Below are 23366 nucleotides of genomic sequence, written 5' to 3' on the forward strand. Positions count from 1 at the left end.
TTACTAGTAAAACTCACAAAAGATACATTTCTTCATGCATTATTAGAAAATGTTCATGTGTAGTTTAGGAGTTATGTTTTAATAACTGTCAAATTGAGTGTGGCAGTTATACTGTCATTAAGTGTTAAACCTAATTTTTGTATTTGCAAACCTTACAAAAACTGATTCTAGTAAAACTCACATAGATTCAATATTGCAGGCATTTTAGACATTTCACATGTGTGGTTTAGGAGTTGTGTTTGAATATATTTTAATTGCTTTTTTCGTTAGGGCAAGTCCGACCGGCAGGAGGCCACGGGGAAGCCCCAGGACACATTGGGAAGACGGTTGCCAGCCGGCTGGCCTGGGAACGCTTCGGGATCCCCTGAGAAGAGCTGGACGAAGTGGCTGGGGAGAGGGAAGTCTGGGCTTCTCTGCTTAGGCTGCTGCCCCCGCAACCCGACCTCGGATAAGCGGAAGAAAATGGATACATTTAGTATGACAGTTATACTATTATATTGAGTAAAAAAAACTAACTTGTGTCTTTAAAAAAACCTTACAAATTATATGTTTTCTAGTAAAACTCACAAAGATACATCTCCAGGCATTATAAGTCATTTTGCATGTGGTTTAGGGGTTATGTTTAAATAACTGCCATATTGAAAGTGGCAGTTATACTGTCATTATGAGTAAAACCTAATTTTTGTAATTGTAAACCTTACCAAAATACCTGATTCTGGTAAAACTCACATAGATTCAATATTACAGGCATTTTTAGACGGATTGCATGTGTAGTTTTGAAATTATGTTTATACAACTTTCTTATTTAGTATGACAGTGATACTATCATATTGAGTAAAAAAAACTAACTTGTGTCTTTGCAAACCTTACAAAAGAACATTTTAGTAAAACTCAAAGATACATCTCCAGGCATTATTAGCCATTTTGCATTTGTTGTTTAGGAGTTATGTTTAAATAACTGGCATAGTGAGTAAAACCTAATTTTTGTATTTACAAACCTTACAAAAACAACTGATTCTAGTAATACTCACATGGATACAATATTACAGGCATTTTTAGACATAATGCATGTTTGGTTTTAGAGTTATGTTTATATAACTTTCATATTTAGTATGACAGTAAAACTGTCATATTGAGTAAAAAAAAACTAACTTGTGTCTTTGCAATCCTTACAAAAGATCATTATTCTAGTAAAACTCACAAATATACATTCCTCCAGGCATTATTAGCCACTTTGCATGTGTGGTTTAGGAGATATGTTTTAAACAACTATCATATTTAGGTGGCAGTTATATGTCTACGCGTAAAACCTAATTTTTGTATTTGCAAATCTTTCAAAAACAACTGATTACAGTAATTGTCACATAGTTTTAATATTACAGGTATTTTTAGACATTTTGCATTGTTGGTTTAGGAATTATGTTGCAATACATTTTTATTGCTTTTTTTGCATTATCTCAGGATTGTAAAAATATTAGTCATATTGAGTAAAAAACTACTGATTGGGTGTGGCAGTTATACTGTCATTATGTGTAAAACCTAATTGTTGTATTTGCAAACCTTACAAAAACAACTGATTGTCGTAAAACTCACATGGATAAACTATTACAGGCATTTTTAGACATAATACATCTTTGGTTTATGAATCGTGTTCGATTGCTCCTGCTCACAGAAACCACACAGCCAGTGCACAACACACGAGCCACAAGCCCACAGCCCAAGGCAGTTAAATACCCCTGCAAATCCTCAAGGCACGACACTTACTTTGGAGTCAGAGTTTCCTCTGCCCCTGCGTATTGTGGGATTCTGGGGGTTCTTTTCGGTAGCCTGCGGGTCTGCTGGGTAGTCTTGGGGATTCCTTCTCAACCTGCGCGCATTCACCCGGTCCTCCTTGTCAAGCCTGACGATCCTCCTGGTCGCTCCTTTTTAAATGTGTGCAGCCCTAATGCTCCACAGGTGCGTCTGATTTCAGGTGCCGTTCGATTGGGCACTTTGGTTGTCAGGGTCAACAAGCTAAAAAGGGCAACGTCTTAAAATGCCAGCAAAGTCCACAAGGAATAAACTTATGCAATTAAAAATACAGTCAAAGTCCTCAAAGTGTAAAAACATGCAATCAAATTGTAAAATGTAAAAACATGCAATTAAAATCTACAACAATAAAAACACTCAGACATGCATGACAATGAAACAAAAAAATAAAATCCCCTACTTGTGTCCCATCACATCTCCCCCATACATTATCGTTGTCAGTCCCTGCAACGGGGGGAACTCTCGTCTGCATAGCGGGCAGGCAACTGTCGGTCAAAGCCTTTTTTTAGCTCTTTAAAGGACGTCTGACACTCTGGTGTCCACACTATTTTGTGGGCCTGTGCCTTCTTTATGTAGGGGACGGGCTATTTTAGCAAACCCAGCCACAAAACGTTGATAATAGCCTGCCAATCCAAGAAACGCTCTCACTTCCTTGACAGTGGTCGGAGCGGCCCAGTCCTGTACTGCCTTAATTTTACCTGGGTCCGGTCTCACTCCATCCCGATCCACCACGTGTCCCAAGAATTTCACCTCACGCTGAAAGAGCTTGCACTTAGAGGGCTTGAGTTTAAGTCCATGTCGCTGCAACCGTTCAAACACCTGGTCCAGGTGCTGTAGATGGGCAGTGAAATCAACAGAAAAAAATATTATGTCATCAAGATAAACCAACAATGATTCCGCTATTTGACCATTCAAACAATGATGTATAAGCCGTTGGAAAGTGGCAGGTGCATTGCATAGACCAAATGGCATGCGTTCAAACTCGAACAGTCCGAGGGGAGTTGTAAATGCAGTCTTTTCACGATCGTCCGGGTGCACCTCCACTTGCCAATACCCACTAGCGAGGTCTAAGGTCGAAAACCATTCAGATTTGCTCAAACCAGTTAGGGTCTCTTCGATTCAGGGGAACGGAAAGGCGTCTTTATGTGTAACTGAGTTTAACCTCCGGTAGTCTACACAAAAACACCAACTCCCATCCTTTTTGCGGACTAACACTATAGGCGCTGCCCAGGGACTGCAGCTTACCTTTATCACTCTCTGTTCAAGCATACCTGAAAGCATGCAGTGTCTTCACTTCCTTATGCAACAGAGGCGGGAAGGGTCGGTATCTCTCCCTGGTAGGGGCGGAATCTCCAGTCAGTATCCTGTGTTGCACAACACTGGTCCTTCCAAAGTCCTCATGTTGTGCAAACACCTTCTCCCACTTCGCCAGCAGGGCGCGTAACTGCACCTGTTGCTGCTCAAACAGATCCGGCTTATCACTCAAATCCCTAACATCTGGGGACAGTTCTGGATTGGTTTGGGCTGTGGCATCAATGAGTGACACTTCTACCACACCCTCCTCTACTAGAGATAAACACAGATCCTCAGCTCCATGCACATCACTATCATCAACACAGAACAGCTGCCCTAACTTCTCAAATCGTTTTAAGGAAATACTGTAAGAATGGGGGTTATAAACACGGAGGGGCAGCCTACCTCTGTTCACCACGACCAGTGATTTTGCCACGCCAACTGCACCGGCAGTTGGCGTGGCAGGGCGCAGTAGTTAGCCCCGCACCAACATCTCCTTTGGGGGATATGTAATACTAGTCTTCGAGGCCAATCTCACGTGGCCTAGCAAGCCATCTTCAGCAGCAAGAGCTTCTATACGGGAACATGTAGCAAAAGCTTCCCTCCACACCTTTTGCTTTTGAAGATGCCGAAGAGTAGAGGTCTTAGGACATTTATGTGTCTTTACAAACCTTACAAAATATTTTTCCCAGTAAAACTCAAAGATACATTTCTACAGGCATTATTAGCCATTTTGCATGTGCGGTTTAGGATTTGTGTTTAAATAACTGTCATATTGAGTGTGACAGTAAAGTCATAGTGAGTAAAACAAACTAACTTGTGTCTTTGCAATGCTTACAAAAGAAAATGTTACTAGTAAAACTCACAAAAGATACATTTCTTCATGCATTATTAGAAAATGTTCATGTGTAGTTTAGGAGTTATGTTTTAATAACTGTCAAATTGAGTGTTGCAGTTATACTGTCATTAAGTGTTAAACCTAATTTTTGTATTTGCAAACCTTACAAAAACAACGGATTCTAGTAAAACTCACATAGATTCAATATTGCAGGCATTTTAGACATTTCACATGTTTGGTTTAGGAGTTGTGTTTGAATACATTTTAATTGCTTTTTTCGTTAGGGCAAGTCCGACCGGCAGGAGGCCACGGGGAAGCCCCAGGACACATTGGGAAGACTATGTCAGCCGGCTGGCCTGGGAACGCTTCGGGATCTCCCGAGAAGAGCTGGACGAAGTGGCTGGGGAGAGGGAAGTCTGGGCTTCTCTGCTTAGGCTGCTGCCCCCGCAACCCGACCTCGGATAAGCGGAAGAAAATGGATACATTTAGTATGACAGTTATACTATTATATTGAGTAAAAAAAACTAACTTGTGTCTTTAAAAACCTTACAAATTATATGTTTTCTAGTAAAACTCACAAAGATACATCTCCAGGCATTATAAGCCATTTTGCATGTGGTTTAGGGGTTATGTTTAAATAACTGCCATATTGAATGTGGTAGTTATACTGTCATTATGAGTAAAACCTAATTTTTGTAATTGTAAACCTTACCAAAATACCTGATTCTGGTAAAACTCACATAGATTCAATATTACAGGCATTTTTTGACGGATTGCATGTGTAGTTTTGAAATTATGTTTATACAACTTTCTTATTTAGTATGACAGTGATACTATCATATTGAGTAAAAAAAACTAACTTGTGTCTTTGCAAACCTTACAAAAGAACATTTTAGTAAAACTCACAAAGATACATTTCTTCATGCATTATTAGAAAATGTTCATGTGTAGTTTTGAAGTTATGTTTATATAACTTTCATTATAGTATGACAGTTATACTGTTATATTGAGTAAAAAAAAACTAACTTGTGTCTTTACAAACCTTACAAAATATTGTTTCCCAGTAAAACTCACAAAGATACATTTCTACAGGCATTATTAGCCATTTTGTATGTGTGGTTTAGGAGTTATGTTTAAATAACTGAAATTGAGTGTGACAGTAAAAAAAAACTAACTCGTGTCTTTGCAAACCTTACAAAAGAAAATGTTACTAGTAAAACTCACAAAGATACATTTCTTCATGCATTATTAGAAAATGGTCATGTGTAGTTTAGAGTTATGTTTAAATAACTGTCATTTTGAGTGTGGTAGTATAACTGCCACACATATTGAGTTATAAAGTTAAGTGTAAAACCTAATTTTTGTATTTGCAAACCTTACAAAAACAACTGATCCTTGCAAAACTCACATAGATTCAATATTAAAGGCATTTTAGACATTTTACATGTTTTGTTTAGGAGTTGTGTTTGAATACATTAGTATTGCGTTTTTCGTTAAGGCAAGTCCAAATGGCAGGAAGCCACGGGGAAGACACAGGACACATTGGGAAGATTATATCAGCTGGCTGGCCTGGGAACGCCTCGGGATCCCCCGAGAAGAGCTGGACAAAGTAGCTGGGCTTCTCTGCTTAGGCTGCAGCCCCCGCAACACGACCTCGGATAAGCGGAAGAAAATGGATGGATTTAGTATGACAGTTATACTATCATTTTGAGTAAAAAAAAAACTAACTTTTGTTTTTGTAAACATTCAAAATATATTTTTTCTAGTAAAACTCACAAAGATACATAGAGTTTAAATAACTGTCATAGTAAGTAAAACCTTACAAAAACAACTGATTCTAGTAAAACTCACATGGATTCAATATTACAGGCATTTTTACACATTTTGCATGTTTGGTTTAGAAATTATGATGGAACACATTTTTATTGCTTTTTTCGCATTATCTCAGGATTTTAAGAGTATTACACACATTTTTATTGCTTTTTTCGCATTATCTCAGGATTTTAAGAATATTACTGTCACATTGAGTAAAAACTACTTTCTGTGTTTGCAAGGATTAAAAAAAGCATATTTTTCGAGTAAAACTCCTAAGGATGCATTATTTCAGGCGTCATTAGCCATTTAGCATTTGTTGTTTAGGAGTTATGTTTAAATAACTGTCATATTAAATGTAACAGTATACTCTCATATAGAGTAAAACCTAATTTTTGTATTTGCAAACCTTACAAAAACAATTCATTCTAGTAAAACTCACATGAATTCAATATTACAGTTATTTTTAGACATTTTGCCTGTTTGGTTTAGAAATTATGATGGAATACATTTTTATTGCTTTTTTCGCATTATCTCAGGATTTTAGGAATATTACAGTCATATTGAGTAAAAAACTACTTTTTGTGTTTGCAAGCCTTAAAAAGCATATGTTTCGAGTAAAACTCACAATAATGCATTATTTCAGGCAATATTAGCTCATTTTATGTGTAGTTTAGGAGTTATCATCATCAGTGTGTGAATGTGTGTGTGAATGGGTAAATGTGGAAATAGTGTCAAAGCGCTTTGAGTACCTTGAAGGTAGAAAAGCGCTATACAAGTACAACCCATTTATGTTTATTTACTGTCATATTGAGTGTACATTGTCATGGTGAAAAAAACCTAATTTTTTTCATTTTCAAAAATTTCAAACACAAGCGATTCTAGTAAAACTCACATGGATTCAATATTACAGGCATTTTTACACATTTTGCATGTTTGATTTAGGAAATATGATTGAATATATTTTCATTGCTTTTTTCGCATTATCTCAGGATTTTAGGAATATTACTGTCAAATTGTGTAAAAAACTACTTTTTGTGTTTGCAAGATTTGAAAAAGCATATGTTTCGAGTGAAACTCCGTAGAATGCATTATTTGAGGCATCATTAGCCATTTTGCATGTGTAGTTAGGAGTTATTTTTAAATAAATGTCATATTGAGTTGACAGTATACTGTCATAGTGAGTAAAACTTAATTCTTGTATTTGCAAACCTTATAAAAACAACTGATTCTTGTAAAACTCACATGGATTTAATATTACAGGCATTTTTAGACATTTTGCATTGTTGGTTTAGGAATTATGTTGGAATACATTTTTATTGCTTTTTTCGCATTATCTCAGGATTTTAAGAACAATACTGTCATATTGAGTAAAAAACTACTTTTTGTGTTTGCAAGCCTTAAAACAGCATATGTTTCGAGTAAAACTCACAATAATGCATTAGTTCAGGCAATATTAGCTCATTTTTATGTGTAGTTTAGGAGTTATGTTTATTTACTGTCATATTGAGTGTACTTGTCATGGTGAAAAAAACCCTAATTTTTTTATTTGCAAAAATTTCAAACACAACCGATTCTAGGAAAACTCACATGGATTCAATATTACAGGCATTTTTACAAATTTTGCATGTTTAGTTTAGAAATTATGATTGAATACATTTTTATTGCTTTTTTCGCATTATCTCAGGATTTTAGGGATATAACTGTCATATTGAGTAAAAAACTACTTTTTGTGTTTGCAAGATTTAAAAAAGCATATGTTCAGAGTAAAACTCCGTAGAATGCATTATTTGAGGCATCATTAGCCATTTTGCATGTGTAGTTAGGAGTTATGATTACAAAACTGTCATATTGATTGTGACAGTTTACTTTCATAAAGAGTAAAACCTAATTTTTGTTTTTGCAAACCTTACTAAAACAACTGAATCTAGTAATACTCACATGGATTTAATATTGCAGGCATTTTTAGACGTTTTGCATTGTTGGTTTAGGAATTATGTTGGAATACATTTTTATTGCTTTTTTCGCATTATCTCAGAATTTTAAGAACATTACTGTCATATTGAATAAAAACTACTTTTTGTGTTTGCAAGCCTTAAAAAAGCATATGTTCGAGTAAAACTCACAAGAATGCATTATTTCAGGCAATATTAGCTCATTTTTAAGTGTAGTTTAGGAGTTATGTTTAATTTACTGTCATATTGATTGTACATTGTCATGGTGAAAAAACCCAAATTTTTGTATTTGCAAAAATTTCAAACACAACCTAATCTAGTCAAACTCACATGGATTCAATATTACAGGCATTTTTACACATTTTGCATGTTTGATTTAGGAAATATGATTGAATATATTTTCATTGCTTTTTCCGCATTATATATTTTAGGAATATTACTGTCATATTGAGTAAAAAACTACTTTTTGTGTTTGCAGGATTTGAAAAAGCATATGTTTCGAGTAAAACTCCGTAGAATGCATTATTTGAGGCATCATTAGACATTTTGCATGTGTAGTTTAGGAATTATGATTAAATAAATGTCATATTGAGTGTGACAGTTTACTTTCATAAAGAGTAAAACCTAATTTTTGTTTTTGCAAACCTTACTAAAACAACTTATTCTAGTTAAACTCACATGGATTCAATAATACAGGCATTTTTACACATTTTGCATGTTTAGTTTAGAAATTATGATTGAATACATTTTAATTGCTTTTTTCGCATTATCTCAGGATTTTAAGAACATTACTGTCATATTGAGTAAAAAAAATACTTTTTGTGTTTGCAAGCCTTAAGAAAGCATATGTTTCGAGGAACACTCCCAAGGATCCATTATTTCAAACATTATTAGCCATTTTGCATGAGTAGTTTAGAAGTTATGATTAAAAAACTGTCATATTGAGTGTGACAGTTTACTTTCATAAAGAGTAAAACCTAATTTTTGCTTTTGCAAACCTTACTAAAACAACTGATTCTAGTAAAACTCACATGGATTTAATATTACTGGCATTTTTAGACATTTTGCATTGTTGGTTTAGGAATTATGTTGGAATACATTTTTATTGCTTTTTTCGCATTATCTCAGAATTTTAAGAACATTACTGTCATATTGAGTAAAAACTACTTTTTTTGTTTGCAAGCCTTAAAAAAGCATATGTTTCGAGTAAAACTCACAAGAATGCATTATTTCAGGCAATATTAGCTCATTTTTAAGTGTAGTTTAGGAGTTATGTTTAATTTACAGTCATATTGAGTGTACATTGTCATGGTGAAAAAAACCTACTTTTTGTATTTGCAAAAATTTCAAACATAACCTAATCTAGTAAAACTCACATGGATTCAATATTACAGGCATTTTTACACATTTTGCATGTTTGATTTAGGAAATATGATTGCATATATTTTCATTGCTTTTTTGCATTATCTCAGGATTTTAAGAACATTACTGTAATATTGAGTAAAAATATACTTTTTGTGTTTGCAAGCCTTAAAAAAAAGCACATGTTTCGAGGAAAACTCCCAAGGATCCATTATTTCAAACATTATTAGCCATTTTGCATTAGTAGTTTAAGAGTTATGATTAAAAAACTGTCATATTGATTGTGACAGTTTACTTTCATAAAGAGTAAAACCTAATTTTTGTTTTTGCAAACCTTACTAAAACAACTGATTCTATTAAAACTCACATGGATATAGTATTACAGGCATTTTTAGACATTTTGCATTGTTGGTTTAGGAAATATGTTGGAATACATTTTTATTGCTTTTTTCGCATTATCTCAGAATTTTAAGAACATTACTGTCATATTGAGTAAAAAACTACTTTTTGTGTTTGCACGCCTTAAAAAAGCATATGTTTCGAGGAAAACTCACAAGAATGCATTATTTCAGGCAATATTAGCTCATTTTTATGTGTAGTTTAGGAGTTATGTTTAATTTACTGTCATAATGAGTGTACATTGTCATGGTGAAAAAAAACTAATTTTTCTAATTGCAAACCTTTCAAACACAACTGATTCTACTAAAACATACATTGATTCAAAATTACAGGCATTTTTACACATTTTGCATGTTTGGTTTAGGAATTATAATGGAATACATTTGTTTTTGCTTTTTTCGTATTATCTCAGGATTTTAAGAACATTACTGTCATATTGAGTAAAAAACTACTTTTTGTGTTTGCAAGATTTAAAAAAGCATATGTTTTGAGTAAAACTCCCAAGGATGCATTATTTCAGGCATCAATCAATCGTAGGCTCTCCCAAGACAAATATGTCCTAGGTGAGGGATCAGACAAAGAGCAGCTCAAAGACCTTCATGAAAAGTACAAATCGAGGTCCTCGATTTTTCCTCGCCCGGACGCGGGTCACCGTGGCTCCCCTGTGGAGCCAGGCCCAGAGGTGGGACACGATGGCGAGCGCCTGTTGGCTGGCTCAGCTCAATGAAGCAACGTGGTTCCCTCCTCCAAAGGATCACCACTCATGGGCTGGGTTATAGAGGTCGGGTGCAGTGTGAGCTGAGCGGCAGCCGAAGGCAGGGCACTTGGCGGTCCGATCATCGGCTACATAAGCTAGCTCTTCTGACGTGACATGTCACCTCGCTGGGAGGGAAGGAGCCTGAGCTGGTGTGCGAGGTGGAGAAGTTCCGGCTAGATATAGTTGGACTCACTTCGACGCACAGGAACCTGTTCTCTCGAGAGGGGCTGGACTCTCTTCCACTATGGCGTTGCAAGCAATGAGAGGCTGGGGTGGCAATTCTTGTTGTCCCCCCGGCTCAAAGACAAGAGTATGGGGTATCGGACTGTCTGATTGTGGCGGGTCGCTCCCTGTATGATCAGTGTAGGGCAGCCTTGGTCCGCCAAGGCTGCCCTTTGTCACCGATTCTGTTGTTAACTTTTATGGACAGAATTGCAGTCATGGCGTTGAGGGGATCCGGTTTGGTGGTTGCAGGATTAGGTCTCTGCTTTTTGCAGTTGATGTGGTCCTGATGGCTTCAACTGGCCAGGATCTCCAGCTCTCATTAGATGGCCGAGTATGAAGCGACTGGGATGAGAATCAGCACCTCCAAGTCTGAGTCCATGGTTCTCGCCCGGTAAAGGGTGGGGTGCCATTTCCAGGTTGAGGAGGCGATGGCAATACTAGATGGCCCCAAGTGGAGGAGTTCAAGTACCTAGGAGTCTTGTTCACGAGTGAGGGAAGAGTGGAACATGAGATCCACAGGCGGATTGGTGCGGCGTCTTCAGTAATGAGGACGCTATATCGATCCATTGTGGTGAAGAAGGAGCTGAGCCAGAATTAAAAGCTCTAAATTTACCGGTCGATCTACATTCCCATCCTGCACCCACGGTCATGGTTATGACCGAAAAGACAAGATCCCGGGTACAAGCGGCCAAATTGAGTTTCCTCCGCCGGGTGGCGGGTCTCTCCCTTAGAGATAGGATAAGAAGCTCTGTCATCCGGGAGGAACTCAGAGTAAAGCGCTGCTCCTCCACATTGAGAGGAGCCAGATGAGGTGGTTCGGGCATCTGCTCAGGATGCCACCCGAACGCCTCCCGAGGGAGGTGTTTAGGGCAAGTCCGACCGGCAGGAGGCCACGGGGAAGACCCAGGACACATTGGGAAGATTATGTCTCCCGGCTGGCCTGGGAACGCCTCAGGATCCCCCGAGAAGAGCTGGAAGAAGTGGCTGGGGAGAGGGAAGTCTGGGCTTCTCTGTTTAGGCTGCTGCCCCCGCAACCCGACCTCGGTTAAGCGGAAGAAAATGGATGGATTTAGTAAGGACAACAAAAAATGCCCATCCATCCATTTTCTACCGCTTATTCCCTTTTGGGGTGGCAGGGAGCGCTGGAGCCTATCTCAGCTACAATCGGGTGGAAGGCGGGGTACTCCCCGGACAAGTCGCCACCTCATCGCAAAAAATGATTCTAGTAAAACTCACATGGATACAATTTTACAGGTATTTTTAGACATAATGCATGTTTGGTTTTGGAATTATGTTTATATAACTTTCATATGTATTATGACAGTTATACTGTCATCTTGAGTAAAACATAACTTGTGTCTTTACAAACATTACAAACTATGTTTTTCCAGTAAAACTCACAAAAATAATGTTTTCCAGGCATTATTAGACATTTTTCATGTGTGGTTTAGGAAATATGTTTAAATAACTGTCATATTGAATGTGGCAGTTATACTGTTATTATGTGTAAAACCAAATTTTTGTATTTGCAAACCTTACAAAAACAACTGATTCTAGTAAAACTCACATAGAGTCAATATTACAGGCATTTTTAGACATTTCACATGTTTGAATACATTTTTATTGCTTTTTTCGTTAGGGCAAGTCCGATCGGCAGGAGGCCACGGGGAAGACCCAGGACACATTGGGAAGACTATGTCTCAGGCTGGCCTGGGAATGCCTCGGGATCCCCCGAGAAGAGCTGTAAAAAGTGGCTGGGGAGAGGGAAGTCTGGGCTTCTCTGCTTAGGCTGCTGCCCCCGCAACCCGACCTCGGATAAGCGGAAGAAAATGGATGGATTTAGTATGACAGTTATACTGTCATATTGAGTAAAAAAAACAATTTTTCATAGATTCAATATTACAGGCATCTTTAGATGGATTGCATGTTTGGTTTTGGAGATATGTTTATACAACTTTCATATTTAGTATGACAGTTATACTGTCATATTGAGTAAAAAAACAACAACTTGTGTCTGCAAACCTTACAAAAGATTATTATTCTAGTAAAACTAACAAAGAGACATTTTTCCAAGCATTATTAGCATTTGTTGTTTTGGAGTTATAATGCTTGCGTGAGAGGCGACGGGCTCGGGTGGCAATTTTTGTTGCCCCCCGGCTCAAAGCCTGCACGTTGGAGTTCAACCCAGTGGACCAGTGGGTAGCTTTCCTCCGCCTTCGGGTGGGGGGACGGGTCCTGACTGTTGTTTGGCCTTACGCGCCAAACGGCAGCTCAGAGTACCCACCCTTTTTGGATTCACTCGAGGGAGTACTGGAAAGTGCTCCACCGGGTGATTCCCTCGTTCTACTGGGGGCCTTCAACGCTCATCTTGGCAACAACAGTGAAACCTGGAGAGGCGTGATTGGGAAGAATGGCCGCCCGGATCTGAACCCGAGTGGTGTTTTGTTATTGGACTTTTGTGCTCGTCACAGATTGTCAATAACAAACACCAAGTTCAAACATAAGGGTGTCCATATGTGCACTTGGCACCAGGACACCCTAGGCCGCAGTTCCATGATCGATTTTGTAGTTGTGTCATCGGATTTGCGGTCTCATGTTTTGGACACTCGGGTGAAGAGAGGGGCGGAGCTTTCTACCGATCACCACCTGGTGGTGAGTTGGCTGCGATGGTGGGGGAGGATGCCTGACAGACCTGGCAGGCCCAAACGCATTGTGAGGGTTTGCTGGGAACGCCTCCGGAAGAACTGTGAACATGTCACGAGGGAGGCGCTGGACATTGAGTCTGAGTGGACCATGTTCCGTGCCTCTCTTGTCGAGCCGGCTGTGGCCCCAAGGAGTTTGGTGCCTGTCGTGGCGGTAATCCTAGAACCCGCTGGTGGACACCAGCAGTGAGGGATGCCGTCAAGCTGAAGAAAGAGCCTATCGGGTCCTTTTGGCTCATGGGACTCCAGAGGCAGCCGACAGGCCAAGCGAAGTGCGGCTTCAGCGGTCGCAGAGGCAAAAACTCGGACATGGGAGGAGTTTGGAGAAGCCATGGAAAACGACTTCCAGACGGATTCGAAGCGATTCTGGACCACCATCCGCCGGCTCAAGGGGGGGGAGCAGTGCACTGTAACACCGTGTATGGTGAGGATGGTGCGCTGCTGACCTCTACTGCAGCTGTTATTGATCGGTGGAGGGAATACTTTGAAGACCTCCTTAATCCCACCAACATGTCTTCCTATGAGGAAGCAGTGCCTGGGGAATCTGTGGTGGGCTTTCCTATTTCTGGGGCTGAGGATGCCAAGGTAGTTAAAAAGCTCCTCAATGGCAACGCCCTGGGGGTGGATGAGATCCGTCCGGAGTTCCTTAAGGCTCTGGATGCTGTGGGGCTGTCTTGGTTGACAAGACTCTGCAACATCGCGTGGACATCGGGGCCGGTACTTCTGGATTGGGAGGGGTGGTGGTTCCTCTCTTTAAGAAGGGGAACCAGAGGGTGTGTTTCAACTATCGTGAGATCACACTCCTCAGTCTTCCCGGTAAGGTCTATTCATGTGTACTGGAGAAGAGGTAGTCAAACCTCGGATTCAGGAGGAACAGTGTGGTTTACGTCCTGGTCGTGGAACTGCGGACCAGCTTTATACTGTCGGCAGGGTCCTTGAGGGTGCATGGGAGTTTGCCCATCCAGTCTACATGTGCTTTATGGACTTGGAGAAGGCATTCGACCATTTACCCCTGGAAGTCCTGTGGGGAGTGCTTAGAGAGTATGGGGTAACGGACTGTCTTATTGTGGCGGTTCGCTCCCTTTGCAAGAGTCAGAGCTTGGTCCGGCAATGCGGACCCGTTTCCAGTGAGGGTTGGACTCCGCCAAGGCTGCCCTTTGTCACCGATTCTGTTCATAACCTTTATGGACAGAATTTCTAGGCGCAGTCAGGGCGTTGAGGGGATCCGGTTTGGTGTCTGCAGGATTAGGTCTCTGCTATTTGCAGATGATGTGGTCCTGATGGCTTCATCTGGCTAAGATCTTCAGCCCTCACTGGATCGATTCGCAGACGAGTGTGAAGTGACTGGGATGTGAATCAGCACCTCCAAGTCCGAGTCCATGGTTCTCGCCCGGAAAAGGGTGGAGTGCCATCTCCGGGTTGGGGAGGAGATCTTGCCCCAAGTGGAGGAGTTCAAGGACCTCAGAGTCTTGTTCACGAGTGAGGGAAGAGTGGATCGTGAGATCGACAGGCGGAACGGTGCGGCGTCTTCAGTAATGCGGACGCTGTATTGATCCGTTGTGGTGAAGAAGGAGCTGAGCCGGAAGGCAAAGCTCTCGATTTACCGGTCGATCTACGTTCCCATCCTCACTTATGGTCATGAGCTTTGTGTCATGGCCGAAAGGACAACATCACGGGTACAAGCGGCCGAAATGAGTTTCCTCCGCCGGGTGGCGGGGCTCTCCCTTAGAGATAGGGTGAGAAGCTCTGTCATCCGGGAGGAGCTCAAAGTAAAGCCATTGTTCCTCCATTTCGAGAGGAGCCAGATGAGGTGGTTCAGGCATCTGGTCAGGATGCCACCCGAACGCCTCCCTAGGGAGGTGTTTCGGGCAGGTCCGACCGGTAAGAGGCCCAGGAAGACCCAGGAAACGGGAAGCTTATCTCTCCTGGCTGGCCTGGGAACGCCCGAGGATCCCCCGGGAGGAGCTGGACGAAGTGGCTGGGGAGAGGAAAGTCTGGGCTTCCCTGCTTAGGCTGCAGCCCCCGCGACCCGACCTCGGATAAGCGGAAGAAAATGGATGGCTGGATGGATGGAGTTATGTTTATATAACTGTCATAAAGAGTAAAACCTCATTTTTGTATTTGTAAACCTTACCAAAACAACTGATTTTAGTAAAACTCACACAGATTCAATATTACAGGCATTTTTAGACATTTTGCTTATTTGGTGTAGGAATTATGATGGAATACATTGTTTTTGCTTATTTCGCATTATCTCAGGATTTTAAGAACTTTACTGTCATATTGAGGAAAACAAATACTTTTTGTGTTTGCAAGCCTTAAAAAAGCATATGTTTCGAGTAAAACTCACAAGAATGCCTTATTTCAGGCATTATTAGCCATTTTTTATGTGTAGTTTAGGCATACTTGCCAATACTCCTGGATTTTCCAGGAGACTCCCGAAATTCAGCGCCTCTCCCGAAAACCTCCCGGGACAAATTTTCTCCCGAAAATCTCCCGAAATTCAGGCTGATCTGAGTGAGGACAGCCTGTATTCACGTCTGCTTTCCCACGATATAAACAGCATGCCTGCCCAATCACGTTATAACTGTAGAATGTTCGAGGGCGAGTTCTTGGTTTCTTATGTGGGTTTATTGTTAGGTAGTTTCATTAACGTCCTCCCAGAGCGGTAACAACACAAAACAACAGCAGTCACGTTTTCGTCTACCGTAAAGCAGTTTGTCTGCCGTAAACAGCAATGTTGTGACTCTCTTTAAACAGGGCAATACTGCCATCTACTGTACATGCATATGTGACAATAACATCCAGGGCTTTTAGAGAGTGCAGTGCACAACTGAGCACACAACAAGGAGACAAAGCAGAAGAACGCGGAAGATACAGCCATGGCGACGCCGACGACGAGTAAGATGAAGAAACACGCTTATAAGTTCCAAGCCGCAGCTGCGATTGGACCTGGATAGCCTCCGGGACGAAGTAGTGGAATACCAAGTGCTTGGCAGTGAAGATCTTCCTCAGGAAGCAAAGATTGACCGGTTTTTGGCCATGCTCGGGAGGGATGGAAAATTCCAGACTCTCGTGCATTTGATGAAAGCACTTTTGTGCGTGCCACACAGCAATGCATCATCAGAGAGGGTGTTCAGCATGGTTATAACAATAGTGACAGAGAATAGAACAAGGATGGACAATTCAACCCTTAACTCAACAATGAGTAGATGAGTGTTATGTGTGTGTATATGTGTAAATAAATGAAAACTGAAATTCAAGTATATATATATATATATATATATATATATATATATATATATATATATATAGCTAGAATTCACTGAAAGTCAAGTTTTTCTTATATATGTGTGTGTGTATATATATATGTATATATATATATATATATATATATATATATATATATATATATATATATGTATATATATATATATATATATATATATATATATATATATATATATATATATATATATATATATATATATATATATATATATATATATATATATATATATATATATATATGAAATACTTGACTTGGTGAATTCTAGCTCTAAATATACTCCTCCCCTCTTAACCACACCCCCAACCACGCCCCCACCCCACCCCTGACCACGCCTTCCCCACCCCCACCTCTTGAAATCGGAGGTCTCAATGTTAGCAAGTATGAGTTCAGGAGTTATGTTTAAATAACTGTCATAGTGAGTGTGGCAGTTACACTGTCATATTGAGTAAAAAAAACTAACTTGTGTCTTTGCAAACCTCACAAAAGAAAATGTTTCTAATAAAAATCACAAAGATACATTTCTTCACGCATTATTAGACATTTTTCATGTGTGGTTTAGGAGTTATGTTTAAATAACTGTCATATTGAGTGTGGCAGTTATACTGTCATTATGTGTAAAACCTAATTTTGTATATGCAAACCTTATAAAAACAACTGATTCTAGTAAAACATAGATTCAATTTTACAGGCATTTTTAGACATTTTACATGTTTGGTTTAGGAGTTTTTTTTTAATACATTTTTTATTGCTATTTTCGTTAGGGCAAGGCCGACCGGCAGGAGGCCACGGGGAAGACCCAGGACACATTGGGAAGACTATCATTCAAGTACCTTGGGGTGTGGGTGGACAATAAGCTGGACTAGACTGTTAACACAGACCACTTGTACAGGAAAGGACAGAGCTGTACTTCCTGAGGCGGCTGTCCTTTGTCCCACACGCCATTAGACTGTACAACTCTTCTCTGGGGGGAGGGGGGCTACTAGGATGACAGGGGATGCAAATCAATAAGAGTGCAATATTTTTTCAAAACATGGTCACTACTGCCTAGTTTCTCTTGTTATATTCTTATTTTACTGTTATATTTTTATTCTCATTGTTGCTTTTTATTTTTATTCTATTGTAATTAGTTTCTATTTTGTTTCAATTTATACCCCCATTATTTACTTTTCACTTTTTACAATTTTGTACACTACTGCTGGAATTTAAATTTTCCTGAGGGAGCTCTCCTAAAGGAATCAATAAAGTACTATCTATCTATCTATCTATCTATTTATGTCTCCTGGCTGGCCTGAAAATGCCTCGGGATCCCCCGAGAAGAGCTGGACGAAGTGGCTGGGGAGAGGAAAGTCTGGGCTTCTCTGCTTAGCCTGCTGCCCCCGCAACCTGACCTCGGATAAGCAGGAAGAAAATGGATGGATTTAGTATGACAGTTATACTGTCATATTAAGTAAAAAACTAACTTGTGTCTTTGCAAACATTACAAAATAAATTATTTCTATTAAAACTCACAAAGATACATAACTAAAGGCATTATTAGCCATTTTGCATGTGGTTTAGGACTTATGTTTAAATAACCGTCAGATTGAGTGTGACAGTATACTGTCATAGTGAGTAAAACCCATATTTTGTAATTGCAAACCTTATGAAAACAAATTATTCTACTAATACTCACATGGATACAATATTACAGGCATTTTTAGACATAATGCATGTTTGGTTTTGGAGTAATGTTTATATAACTTTCATATTTAGTATGACAATAATACTGTCATATTGAATAAAAAAAACTAACTTGTTTCTGTACAAACCTTAAAAAATATTTTTTTTCCAGTAAAACTCACAAAGAGACATTTCTCCAGGCATTATTATTATAACATGTGGTTTAGGAGTTATGTTTAAATAAATGTCAAATTGAATGTGGCAGTTATACTGTTATTATGAGTAAAACCTAATTTTTGTAAATGTTAACCATACCACAATTCCTGATTCTGGTAAAACTCACATAGATTCAATATTACAGGCATTTTTAGACATTTTACATGTTTGGTTTAGAGTTGTGTTTGAATACATTTTTATTGCTTTTTTCATTAGGGCAAGTCCGATGGGCAGGAGGCCGCGGGGAAGACCCAGGACACATTGTGAGTGAAACCTAATTTTTGTAATTGTAAACCTTACCAAAATACCTGATTCTGGTAAAACTCACATAGATTCAATATTACATGCATTTTTAGACGTATTGCATGTTTGGTTTTGGAGTTATGATTATACACCTTTCATATTTAGTATGACAGTTATACTGTATATTACCATTGAGTAAAAAAAAAACCCTAACTTGTGTCTTTGCAAATCGTTATTCTAGTAAAGACTTAGACTTAGACTCAGACTTTCTTTTTATTGTCATTCAAATTTGAACTTTACAGCACAGATAAGAACGAAATGTCGTAGTGCAGGATAAAAAAGCAATAAGGTGCATATTTCGATAAATAAAAATATAAATACTATATATATATATATATATATATATATATATATATATATATATATATATATATATATATATATATATATATATATTTATATATAAAATAAATATATATAAATATATATAAATAGATAAATAGATTACTGTGCAGATAAATATATTGCACTTTTTCCACATGTGCCCACGTTTATGGGTGTATGTTATATTGTTTTTTTCATTCCAGCAAGTTAATTCATTTTGAGGGGAGTTGAGGAGATAATTTAATTATGATGCGTTCAAGAGTCTTACGGCCTGAGGGAAGAAGCTGTTACAGAAGCTGGAGGTTCTGCTTCGGAGTCTGCGGAACCTCTTTCTAGAGTCCAGCAGTGAAAACTGTCCTTGGTGGGGGTGGGAGGGGTCTTTGCAAATTTTCTGAGCCCTGGTCAGGCAGCACTTTTTGCGATCTCCTGGATAGGAGGAAGAGGAGTCCTGATGATCTTTTCCGCCGTCCTCACCACTCTCTGGAGATACTTCCAGTCTGAGGCACTGCAGGCTCCAGTCCAGACAGAGATGCTGTTGTTGGTCAGCAGGCTCGCTATAACAAAGATACATACTATTTTGCATTTGTTGGTTAGGAGTTATGTTCAAATAACTGTAATAGTGAGTAAAACCTAAATTTTGTATTTGCAAACCTTTCAAAAACAACTGATTCTAGTAAAACTCACACAGATACAATATTGCAGGCATTTTTAGACATAATGCATGTTTGGTTTTGGAGTTATGTTTCTATAACTTTCATATGTATGACAGCTATACTGTTATATTTAATAAAAAAACACTAACTTGTGTCTTTACAAACCTTACAAAATATTGTTTTCCCAGTAAAACTCACAAAGATACATTTCAACAGGCATTATTAGACATTTTGCATGTGTGGTTTAGAAGTTATGTTTAAATAATTGTCATATGGAGTGTGACCGTAAAGTCATAGTGAGTAAAACAAACTAACTTGTGTCTTTGCAAACTTTACAAAATATAATCATTCTAGTAAAACAAACAAAGAGACATTTCTCCAAGCATTATTAGCCATTTTGCATTTGTTGGTTAGGAGTTATGTTTAAATAACTGTCAAAGTAAAAAACACCTAATTTTGGTATTTGAAAACCTTACAAAAACAACTGATTCTAGTAAAACTCACACAGATACAATATTACAGGCATTTTTAGACATAATACATGTTTGGTTTTGGAGTAATGTTTGGCGCAGTGGAAGAATGGCCGTGCGCGACCCGAGGGTCCCTGGTTCAATCCCCACCTAGTACCAACCTCGTCATGTCCGTTGTGTCCTGAGCAAGACACTTCACCCTTGCTCCTGATGGGTGCTGGTTAGCGCCTTGCATGGCAGCTCCCTCCATCAGTGTGTGAATGTGTGTGTGAATGGGTAAATGTGGAAGTAGTGTCAAAGCGCTTTGAGTACCTTGAAGGTAGAAAAGCGCTAAACAAGTACAACCCATTTATTTATATATAGTAAGACAGCTATACTGTTATATTGAGTAAAAAAAACTAACTTGTGTCTTTACAAACCTTACACAATATATTTTTTCTAGTAAATCTCACAAAGAGACATTTCCCCGGGTATTATTAGCCATTGTGCATGTGTGGTTTAGGAGTTATGTTTAAATAAATGTCAAATTGAATGTGGCAGGTATACTGTCATGAGTAAAACCAAATTTTTGTAATTGTAAACCTTACCAAAATACCTGATTCTGGTAAAACTCCCATAGATTCAATATTACATGCATTTTTCGACGGATTGCTTGTTTGGTTTTGGAGTTATGTTTTTACAACTTTCATATTTAGTATGACAGTTATACTGTCATATTGAGTAAAAAAAAACAACTAACTTGCGTCTTTGCAAACCTTACAAAAGATCATTATTCTGGTAAAGACTTAGACTTTCTTTTTATTGTCATTCAAATTTGAACTTTACAGCACAGATAACACAATTTCGTTACATAAGCTCATGGTAGTGCAGGATAAAAAAGCAATAAGGTGCATATATAAATAAATATAAATAAGAAATAAATATATATATAAAATAAATAAATATACTTAAATACATATAAATAAATAAAAAGATTACTGTGCAGATAAATATATTGCACTTTTTCCACATGCACCCACGTTTATGGGTGTATGTTATATTGGGTTTTTTTTTATTCCAGCGAGTTAATCCATTTTGAGGGGAGTTGAGGGGATAATTTAATTATAATGCATTCAAAAGTCTTACGGCCTGAGGGAAGAAGCTGGAGGTTCTGCTTTGGAGGCTGCGGAACATCTTTCTAGAGTCCAGCAGTGAAAACAGTCCTTGGTGAGGGTGGGAGGAGTCTTTGCAAATTTTCTGAGCCCTGGTCAGGCAGCACTTTTTGCGATCTCCTGGATAGGAGGAAGAGGATTCCTGAAGATCTTTTCCGCCGTCCTCACCACTCTCTGGAGAGACTTCCAGTCTGAGGCACTGCAGGCTCCAGTCCAGACAGAAATGCTGTTGGTCAGCAGGCTCTCTATAACAAAGATACAGTTCTCCAAACATTATTAGCTATTTGCATTTGTGGTTTAGGATTTATGTTTAAATAACTGTCAAGTGAGTAAAACCTAAATTTTGTATTTGCAAACCTTACAAAAACAATTGATTCTAGTAAAACTCACAGATACAATATCACAGTCATTTTTAGACATAATGCATGTTTGGTTTTGGAGTTGTGTTTATATAACTTTCATTATTATTATTACAGTAATACTGTCATATTGAGTAAAAAAAAACAACTAACTTGTGTCTTTACAAACCTTACAAAATATTTTTCCCAGTAAAACTCAAAGATACATTTCTACAGGCATTATTAGCCATTTTGCATGTGCGGTTTAGGATTTGTGTTTAAATAACTGTCGGCGTGGCGCAGTGGATGAATGGCCGTGCGCGACCCGAGGGTCCCTGGTTCAATCCCCACCTAGTACCAACCTCGTCATGTCCGTTGTGTCCTGAGCAAGACACTTCACCTTTGCTCCTGATGGGTGCTGGTTAGCGCCTTGCATGGCAGCTCCCTCCATCAGTGTGTGAATGTGTGTGTGAATGGGTAAATGTGGAAGTAGTGTCAAAGCGCTTTGAGTACCTTGAAGGTAGAAAAGCGCTATACAAGTACAACCCATTTATCATTTATATTGAGTGTGACAGTAAAGTCATAGTGAGTAAAACAAACTAACTAGAGTCTTTGCAATGCTTTACAAAAGAAAATGTTACTAGTAAAACTCACAAAAGATACATTTCTTCATGCATTATTAGAAAATGTTCATGTGTAGTTTAGGAGTTATGTTTTAATAACTGTCAAATTGAGTGTGGCAGTTATACTGTCATTAAGTGTTAAACCTCATTTTTGTATTTGCAAACCTTACAAAAACAACTGATTCTAGTAAAACTCACATAGATTCAATATTGCAGGCATTTTAGACATTTCACATGTTTGGTTTAGGAGTTGTGTTTGAATACATTTTAATTGCTTTTTTCGTTAGGGCAAGTCCGACCGGCAGGAGGCCACGGGGAAGCCCCAGGACACATTGGGAAGACTATGTCAGCCGGCTGGCCTGGGAACGCTTCGGGATCTCCCGAGAAGAGCTGGACGAAGTGGCTGGGGAGAGGGAAGTCTGGGCTTCTCTGCTTAGGCTGCTGCCCCCGCAACCCGACCTCGGATAAGCGGAAGAAAATGGATACATTTAGTATGACAGTTATACTATTATATTGAGTAAAAAAAACAACTAACTTGTGTCTTTAAAAACCTTACAAATTATATGTTTTCTAGTAAAACTCACAAAGATACATCTCCAGGCTTTATAAGCCATTTTGCATGTGGTTTAGGGGTTATGTTTAAATAAATGTTATATTGAATGTGGCAGTTATACTGTCATTATGAGTAAAACCAAATTTTTGTAATTGTAAACCTTACCAAAATACCTGATTCTGGTAAAACTCACATAGATTCAATATTACAGGCATTTTTAGATGGATTGCATGTGTAGTTTTGAAATTATGTTTATACAACTTTCTTATTTAGTATGACAGTGATACTATCATATTGAGTAAAAAAAAACTAACTTGTGTCTTTGAAAACCTTACAAAAGAACATTTTAGTAAAACTCACAAAGATACATTTCTTCATGTGTAGTTTTGAAGTTATGTTTATATAACTTTCATATATAGTATGACAGTTATACTGTTATATTGAGTAAAAAAAAACTAACTTGTGTCTTTACAAACCTTACAAAATATTGTTTCCCAGTAAAACTCACAAAGATACATTTCTACAGGCATTAATAGCCACTTGGTATGTGTGGTTTAGGAGTTATGTTTAAATAACTGAAATTGAGTGTGACAGTATACTATCAAAGTGAATAAAAATAAATGGGTTAAATG

Source organism: Nerophis lumbriciformis, linkage group LG05 (genome assembly GCF_033978685.3).
Source record: "Nerophis lumbriciformis linkage group LG05, RoL_Nlum_v2.1, whole genome shotgun sequence".
Lineage (NCBI taxonomy): Eukaryota > Metazoa > Chordata > Actinopteri > Syngnathiformes > Syngnathidae > Nerophis > Nerophis lumbriciformis.